The following is a 10,509-nucleotide window of genomic DNA, read 5'->3' on the forward strand; positions in this document are numbered from 1 at the left end:
AAAAAGAGTTAACTTGTGTTTGCAAATGTAAGGGTTGTCACATAACATTTCCTATCTTGAGAATAGTGGACATGAATAACAATAGGGGGTTAACAGTAAATAATTTTCTAAAGATGTGTTTTGCAAATTACGCAAGTCTTTGACTTTGAGAAATTAAAATAAAAGAAAGAAGAAAATCAATTATCCTATATAAAAAAGTTCATAAGATAGATCGAATAAAACAACAGTAAAAAGTCAGAGACGTATAAGAAAGTTTAGAGACCGACTAGATCTGATCTCTCTCGGTAATGTATTGAGCCAATTAGTCAATCCACTGAATTGAAGTCAGAAAACCAAAAACTCATTATTAAAAAAATGTTATGTTTTTCACAACAGTTTTGAAGTGTTTTTTACAATGATTTTTAATAGTTTTTTAAATTCACGTCGTAAAAACTTAAAACTTTATACCGTAATTCTCACACCATCTTGAAAGATTAATTTTCTAAAACAGTTTTATCAAAAATCATTTTCTAAAAAAAAAATACTTCTAAAATGGTTTTCAAGAATTTTCTTGCGGCCACGTTCATATGGACGATGGACAGGTTTTCTCTCATGTCCACGTCCATTTAATTACAGCACCCATTTATGGACAATTAGTTCTTTGAAGTCAAATGTTTGTGGTCTTACTTCTCAACACATGCGCAAGGAAAAAGAAATGAATCGGTTCAACTTCAACCACAAGGTGTTTTTTTTTATATTTGTCTGTGTATGTATATGAACAGGGAGAAATTATTAGATTATATGAAATTATCATAGTTTGAATTAATCTTCTTTTTTTCATTAATACAAACTGGAATACGCTCAATGTAGCATGTAATCTTGACGTTTCGGCTAAAGTTTTAATTAATCTTCATACAATATATATAATTAAGTATTATTATTATTATTTTATAAATTAAAAAATTAATTAGAAGTCATAAAGATAAATTCATCAGAACAATAATACATAATAGTTAGAGATCAACCAATAATTTTTTTGAGTGCTCCACTGCTAGACTATTTGACCATGCATATGCCTATCAAAAACGGGTGGGGTATATTGAAATTTTCAGTTGTTTTTGGATTGTTCATAATATTTAATTTTGTGATTTAATTTTAAAATTGTATGATTTTCAAATAACAAAGAGACAGTTAAAAAAGGGACATCCGACAAATCAGATTAAGGGTGTGTCTGACTCTTTTTGTGGTTTGGTTTCGATCACAAATAGGGATTTATCTGATTGGTTTAGGCAACTACTAGATGCAGAGAGAGAGAGAGAGAGGCTTTTTCGTTTTGAATTCAAGAGGAGAAAGCTAAAAGTACGAAAACAATGGGAAGGAGCAGGGAACGATCACACATTATTAGACTTCAGAAAGACTTTGTAGATTCATTTGTGACTTTGTCAATCTATGTCAGCCGTGCATTCTCAAAATAATCAAAATGAAAATGCATTACCATACGTGATAAGCAACTCTTTTTTTTATAATTCCTCTCTGCCTTGAACTTATAGATTCATATCTGGAATATAAATATATATCATGTAAGTCGTGTTTGGAGAAAAATATCTATCAGAAAAATATTTTTTTATATGTATTTATATTTTTGATAAAAATTAATTACCGTATTCAATTAAAATTATTTTGTACCAATATATTATGATCGGTAAAAAAAAAATATGTCAAATACAAGCAAACCTTGGGATATTAAAATTGAGATCCAATAGAATGGTGGATTCGAATTTTATTTAAAAGAGGGGATTATCTAATCGAGTAATTCAATCATATACCCGCTGACGTTGGATCTTAATATATATACACCTGACACCTAATATTAAACATTTCCAAGTGGCTGGAAAGGATAAGGGTATCGTATAATAGAATTTCAGAAAAAATAACAGTTTCAAAATTAGTTTATGTGGGAAGAAGTACTCACATTAAAAATATTTAAAAATTAAAAAAACAGAAATTACAAATAAATCTATTATTTGATTATTTTATATGTTTTTAAAACAGTGTACTCATGAACTTGGTATTTGAAATAAAGAAAAAAAGAGAAAAGAAAAAAACAAAAACTTATTCCATGAACATTTTAAAATTTATGTTTACTAAAAAAAATTGAAAGTTTTTTTTTTATAAAAATAATTATTTTTTTCTAAATTCTATTTAACTTAACTTCTCTTCTTACAAGGAAAGAGAAACTCAAAATAATCATTTTAATAAATGCACTTACATTTAACATGTGGACATATGATCCCCTCATTAACATAATAAGTAGGATTCATTGCATGCATGATTAATAAATTGATTAATTATTTAATTATGTCCACAATTTTTTATTTAAGACTAATCTAAGGATAAAGTTTTATTAACTCGGTGTGGCAAGTGCGTCAACCAATTTATCTTAAATAATAAAATACTTATAAGTTTGTGTGTCGAATTTATATGGACTTTATTTATATTTAGATTGATGTAAATCCAATTTTTAAATAATATATAAGGAATTTAAAATAGAAGATAAAGAAAGATAGAAGATAAGATAAAAATTTAAAGTAAAGGATGATATTGGTAAAAAAAAAAGTGAAAGATAAAATAAATAAGAAATTTTAATGTAAAAGATAAGAAAAATAAAACATAAAGATGGTGGAAAAAAAATTCAAAATGCAAATATGTTAGGTCCTAACAAGCCTAACTACCCCTTGATGTAATATTAATGTTTCTTTCTTTCCCAATTTTCACCCACATCTACTAAGACACTTAACCCTAATCCGCTCAGGATGAAGAACCTAATTTATCTTGTCTCTCCCAATAAAATATTCTCCCAAAAAATTGAATTTATATTAACATGTCTAAAGAACTCAATCATCTATCAATTGTGTTGAATCTTGTTGGTTCATGCATCATTAATTAAATAAATGCAAAGTAACAAAAATAACATAAAATGTATAATTAATACTTCATGAAATATTATGTTTAATAAAATAATATTTAACTAAACAATTTATAAAAAAAAGCTAATTAACCATGTTGGATAGCCCACGCCATGACATGTTAGATTAGTGGGTTAAGCATGTTGGAGGATAGAATGATCCAACTTAACCTAACCTGTTTTAGTGGATTAAATGAATTGACCTGTGAAGTTCAACCAATTTAACATCCTAAGTACCCTCAAATTTGAAAGGTAAAAACGTACTACCTTAGAAAGAATTATAACAATATTTATAAATAATATTTTAATAAAGAATCACACCAAAAAAATAAATAAATCTAAGATCTTTGTGCTAACTTTGTTTATCATACATTGAGTTAATACATGTTTGTTTTATTGTTGCAAATGAATTTTTGAGGTAAAAAAAAGTTTATAAAAGCATCAAGATCCTTCATTTTACAAAATGAGATTTGTGTAGCATTAATTTTATCTTCTCGTGCATTGCATTTTGAATGAATATTCAAGCATATTTTTATTATTTTTGTTAATCCTTTAGTTCATTAAAGAAAAAAACTCTAATTAATTTTGAAATTCGATAAATAAAAAAATTGATCAAAAATTATTTTAAAAAAAAATAAATATGCTCTTAGTTTTGGTTTTTCACATTTTTGATTGCTTTAAACCAAAAACAGTGACCGAGTTGAAGAGTAAAATGGTCAACAAAAGTGATGCCATGCATGAGATAAGCACATTCAACGCAATGCCCCACATAATATTGTTCATACGAGTCACGACTCACGACTTCATGTCGGCTTCTCTTTATCCGTGTCAATTTCTTTGGTACCTTCTATTCTTTACCTTTTCTCTAACTAATTAAGATTCGGTTAAACGCATCTTCCCTGCTGCTATTCTAACTATCTATTTCGCCACCTAAAATTAATTATGGATAATGCCTCTAAGGAATTAAAAATATAAAAGACAATTATAAAAAAATTATCAGCACATATCATCTTAATGTTCATTACAATCTCACTGTGATTTTTAATGACTTTTTATCTATTAACTTTTTAACCAATACTCATAAAAATTAATTAAAATGTCTTGAAAATGTAAAAATATACTATGTTGTCGTTTATCAAAAACATATGTTATCATTTAATTTTAGATTATGATACATTATTAATTTTTTTAATAATTATTTTAAGAATCATACTTAAATTGATCTTTGATTAATTAATAATATAAATTTTATGTAAATAATATATGAAAATTAAGCTCATACTTATATACGGCCCATTAATTAAATTAATAAGTGATACCAATTTTATTAAGAGTGTGTTTGGATGGAGGAATTTAAAATTTTGAGAAATTTTAAATTTTAAAAATTTTAAATACTTTAATTGAAATTCTTTTATTTTCAAAATTTTGTGTTTGGATAAAAAAAAGTTAAAATTATGAGGATGAAAAAAAAGAAAAAATATGATTGGTGTACTAGTTATACATGTTCCTCTACATTCTGAACTCACCAAAACATCTAAATAATGAATTATAAATTACAAAAATTTAAATTCTTTGATAAATTACTTTCCTCAGTTAAAATTCTCTATCCAAATATACTATAAGTATATATGTTACCGATGTGAATTCAATTGCTAAATACGGTCTTCAAGAATATATATATATATTATTATAATTTTGATAATTATTATATTATTTTATAATTTATAATTGGATAACATTTTCTTATAGTGACGTCATGTCTTGACTAAATACATGTATATCATTAATAAGTTGTAATCTGATTGTTTAATTTAAATTTAAAACTAACAAAAATATATCAAATAACTAAAATTTAAAAAATGAAATGACTGCAGGCGAAAAAGGAACAGTAAGAGAAGAAAGGTGAACAGCGTAATAGAACTTGACCTATAAGCATGTGGGCTTTCAAAGCAGAATGTTACACGTTCAATATTCACGTGCAGTCGACACCACTTTCATGTTAATGTATATAGCGTGTGTGTTTGGAACAACATCCGTCAATTATGTTGTCCTTTAAGTTTATATCAAAACAAGTTCATATACGTGTGTAATAATGCATAAAAAAACGTGAATTTTTGTGATGAATAGAAATGAGAATTATAAATATTAATTTTATATTATGAAACATGACAACTATAAATATAAATTCTTAGAATATATTTAAATAATTAATATTAAAAAATACATGATTTTTTAAAGCTAATCATGTAATTATTAACTAATTTTTAATTTTGATTATTTATATTATATGATTGTATATTAGATTCATAGTTTTTATTTATCATAATAAAAAGAATGTGTGCATGTTAGAAATTAATAAAAATAATAAAATAAAAAATGAATTGTGAGAACACTCGATTTTATCCGGATAAATAAAAATAAAATATAAAACAAAAGAGAAAAATACATAGTAATTTTTATCACCCCATATGAAAATACTAGTACAAATCAACAAAGTACTTATCACGTATAGCCCGTAATGGCCTAATTAGTGGGGGTTTCCTTAAAAAATCTACATATAAGATGAACTCCACAATTAGGTATGAATCTAATTCCCATCTTGACTTCAGAAGAAAATTAGGAAAATTGATAGAGTATCATGGGCAAATTGTTTGCTGAATAAACTCGTGTAGAGTGAAAATTGTGTTAACTAACAGTGAGTCAAAACAAGCAGAGTATGGAACCCGCATTTACATTCAATTCACCTATGTCTGATTAATGTCAGTTCTAGGTTGACGAATACTCAAAAATTACTTGGAATTCAAATTCTTGTGTCTTATTCTGAGCACGTGCTCGTCTTATTGTCGCTTGATGTTGATTGGTTGGGCAAGTAGCATGAACATTTATGTTTATGAGCCCCTTATTTGTCACAACCCTAATTAGGGCGGCTATAGGTTTTTAATTGTCTCAACTCTCAGGTCATCATATAAAACAAAATAAAGTACTTATTTATATATGAAATTTCCAAATATTTACATCAATAAAACTGATTTCTCTCCCGCCTCTCCTCCGTTTCCTTATCATCTCTCCTCTCTTATCTATCAACACTGGCATAAAGGCAAAAAATAGTATAATATTTTCTTGAACAAAAAATTATATAAATTTTACTAAAAATGGTAATAACAAATTAAAAATAATAAAGTTTAAAATGATAAAATTAGTATCAATTTTTTTTTATCTTTTACAACTATTTATATTTATCTTATTAAAAAAATATTTCTTCAATATATTGAAGTAAAAAAAACTACTTTATACGAACAATTGTTAGTTCCATTACATTTCACATAGATCACTGTCTATCAACAACATCTTATTTTCGCACCGCACCACCATGAACGATGCCACACTCCACCAACAACTCCATTGAGTGATTTCAATCTAAAGAAAACGGTTAAAAGTTTTCCTAACAAGATGATAATTTATAATGAATAATTTACACCTTTTAGTAAAATAATAATTTAACACACAAATCAATTGTTGGATAAGGCATTAGTATTTGATAATTTAACTCTAGGTAGAAGGTAGGAGATGGAGGCTATGTAAGCCTTTGGCATCAAAAATGACTTGAGAATCAAACCCTCTTGGAGAGATATTCAATGATCTTTGCTAACTCACAAAACAAGAATGCGAGGATTGGTGAGGTAGGGTCTTGGGTTGAAGGGAGATGGGTTTGGAAACTAGAGTGGAGGAGGGAATGGTTTAATTAGGAGGAATCAATTTTGCATAGGTTTATGGAGGGACTCAACAATATGGGGTGTGAGCAAAATGAAAAGGATGTGTTGGTGTGAACACAATGTCCCAAGGGAACTTTCTTGGCTACCAATGCCTATATAGTCTTCTAAGGAGGAGTTTTGGAGTTGTAGAGACGTTAAATGTTAATGAGGAGTTGTGGAGATATTAAGTGCCCTCAAATGTTATTTTTTTGGGGTGGAGGATCATGCATGACAACTTGCCAACTAGATCAAACTTGAGGAGAAGGAATATTAGGTTTTGACAACATGGACTTCTCATGTCCATTATGCCATCACCCAGAAGAAACGTTAGAATACTTGTTTTTCTTGTGCCTAATATCATGAAGTATATGGAGCAGGTGCTAGAATTGGCTAGGTGTACAAATGGTTCTACACTACAAATCACAGGAACACTTTCAACGTAGAACACCTTTTGAGTTTTGGAAGAAGAGAATTAAATGACATATTGATGGTCTTATGGTTTGCGACAGTTTAGGACATTTGATTATTGCGAAACAATGTTGTTTTTAATAACCAAGAGGTGAATGCAGAATCTTTATGGGACTCAATCGTGGAACGTGTTTCGTTATGAATATCATGCAAAACAAAGCTAATGCATCTCCCTTTTTATGATTAGAGCACTAACCCACTGGAGTGCGCTTAAACCGTCGAATAGCAAAATTTGTAGTTTTTTATTTATTTGTGTAGACAGCTATACAAATACTAGTAAGGAACAAGATTGATATTGCATGGTCTTGTTCTCATTGTTTCTATTTAGCTATTTGATGTTTTTAAAAACTGAAATTGGGATTCTAGTTGATCTGATTTATACGGAGCTATTACTTATACTCACTTTAATAGAATTATATTTTCCTAACAAAAAAAAATGGCTCTTACAATGTTCAAGCTAGGGTGTTCATTATTCTTTCTTTCAAGTTCATATTTTTTTTACAAAACATGTCGTATACTAGCAAATAGCAATAAAACATGTCGTATACTAGAAAATTCGTAATGAATTTTCTTCTTCTTGGAATTGTTGTTTCAGCCTGTGATGGTGGTGAACTGGTGGGTGGGAAGATGAATTTTTTTTCTCGGGTCTATAGGATTATAGAGGCTTTTCTGTTTCTAGTACAGAAGATGAAGGAAGATAAAAGAATGGGAGACATTAGCGGGATACGTGGGAGAATAGGAGAGGAGAGAGAATTTTTTCTTTGTTAAATTAAACCTTAAATTACTATACTATTCCTAAAATTATGTAATTTAAATAAATGAGGTTGTACTTTTTTAACCTTAATAATTATGGTGTATGTTGTTAATACATTCTAATTGAAAAAAGAGTGTGTGCGGGTTAACAATTATATATATATATATATATATATATATATATATATATATATATATATTATTTTTAATAAAAACTATTTTTCAATTTTTATTTATTTATACATAAATATTTGATTTTTAAAATTTAGTTAAAACATATTAATAGCATGAAGCTTTTTACTATAATTTATTTATGAATTACCATATAATTAAAAAATTATTAACTTTCATAATAATTACTCTAATAATCATATTTAAAATAATTTCCAAAAAATTTAATCAAATAAATATATTTACAGTTACAAGTTATTAAAATTAAAAATAACATTTTTCATTATCAACGTTCTCATCATATTCTTTTTTTATAAATCATACATATATTAGAAAATATAGGTTTTTTTATAATTTTTTATATAATCTATTTAATATAATATTTTGTAATATATTTTAAAATAAATGGAATCTTCATTAAAATGGTTGTGAATATGAAATATATTCTCAAGTCCATGAAAAATACATTTTGTGCGAGTGCAGTTAAAATTACTTCTAAAAAACATCTTATATGAATCAAATATGTAAGCAACGAAATATATTAAGTGTTTCTTTATATGGAAGTAAAATAAAAATTTAAATAGTAATGAAAAAATGTGCAAGAAAATCTAAACAGCAAATATTAGGATTAATGAAAAAAGAGGGAAAGTTGATAAAAAAATATTTGATACAGATCAATAAATTGTAATACTAATACATAAGATCTTAAATATACAAAGCTTTAGTATTCAAATATTTTTTATTTTAGGCTGAAAATGTTTATTTATATAATATAGTACATTATTAATATAAAAATTAACAAAATTATGGAGTCCAAGACAAATTTGAGTCTATGGCAAGAATAATATTAGCTCTAACTTGACCAAAGTCTCTAGTTAATTTAAAAAGCGATTGTGCATTATGGACATTTTGTTAAATTAAGATTTTGCAATTTTTTGTTGATATTAATGAAAATATATTGTTAGGAAGCTGCCACCGACCCGCTAGCGTCCACCGCGGATGGTTGAGAAATTTGCATAAAATCATGATTGAAATTTTATTATTGTTATTAGAATCTCAAACCTTGTGCCTATGTAACTATCTAAAGAAATAATTTAAAAGAGTTTTGATGGTGAGGTTTAAAGTTCCTCATGTAAATTATTTTCCTTGGTGCAAGTATAAATGATCATCATATACAAGCACCCGAAATATAATAAGAATTGACGAAATCTGGATTAGGGCAAAAGGATAAAGTTTCTCTCCTGTAAATATATGTTTCTAAATGATATATTTATTTTGATTTCATTTCATTTAAATTTCAATTAGTGAACTAAAATTATATATATATATACATATATTCCTTTCACACATACTTTCAAAAACAGACCAATAGACTTCAATTTTTCTTTTGTAGTGAAAAGGTCAAAGTCCATAATAAAGATAGCATGTCATGCTCAGTTTTGTTACGGCGAAGACTTGTCGCTAGCAAGTAGCAAGTCTTCGTTTACTCGTACCGTATAGCTAGTCGTATGTCTACTGTCTTGGTTCACGTAATTTCAATCGGACACAAACAATTTTCCCACGTTTTATTCGTGTGTGGAATTGGATGGATCCCTATAATGTCCACTGCAAGTTACAAAAAATATATTTAGTAGAGACGTCTACTTTAAACAAGACCTAGTGAAAGATAGCTAGAGAAAGAATTATAGGTTATAATAAAAGTTAATTAAGTGTTTAAAGTGGAGAAATGTCCGTCAATTATTACTCTCTGTTATGAGTGTTGTAGAAAATGTCATTTTATTGTTCTGTGCATTCTATAGTTTTACCCAAATCATGTATTTGTTAATTAACTAAAATGGGCCAGCTTTACTTTATATATGTTCACAATTCTATACACGCCATATATAATTTATCTATACACACACGTGCAAACTCAATTATGGAGGTGAAATATTTATCAATAAAAAAATTATGAAGGTCGATTAATCTTTAAAATTAATTAATTTCACAGAATTTATAATTTCAAAGGATAATTTATAATATATTTCATATAATTATTATGACAATAAATATTTAGCAAGCTTCATATTTGAAATATGTGAATGAATTGTAACTTACTACCATGGTTTTTTAGAAACACAAGTGAAATTACTATCAAACATCCGAATTAGGTAATTCCAAATTATATTAGTTTAATCACTAATTAGTCTTGAATTCTGATTATTCAACGGTCAAATATTTAAAATGGAGAATTTCATCTCTTATAATAATCTTAATCAAATTTATACCTAAAAAGAAAGTAAGAATATTTTAAATAAAAATAAACATGTTAGAGTGTATTTCTTCTTAATTCATTTAAAATGTCAAAACAATAATATGTTTTAAATTAAACTAAAGAAATATCCACTTACTTATTTAATTTTAAAATAATTTCACTTTCAA

The sequence above is a fragment of the Glycine max genome, chromosome 7 (assembly GCF_000004515.6).
Source record: "Glycine max cultivar Williams 82 chromosome 7, Glycine_max_v4.0, whole genome shotgun sequence".
Lineage (NCBI taxonomy): Eukaryota > Viridiplantae > Streptophyta > Magnoliopsida > Fabales > Fabaceae > Glycine > Glycine max.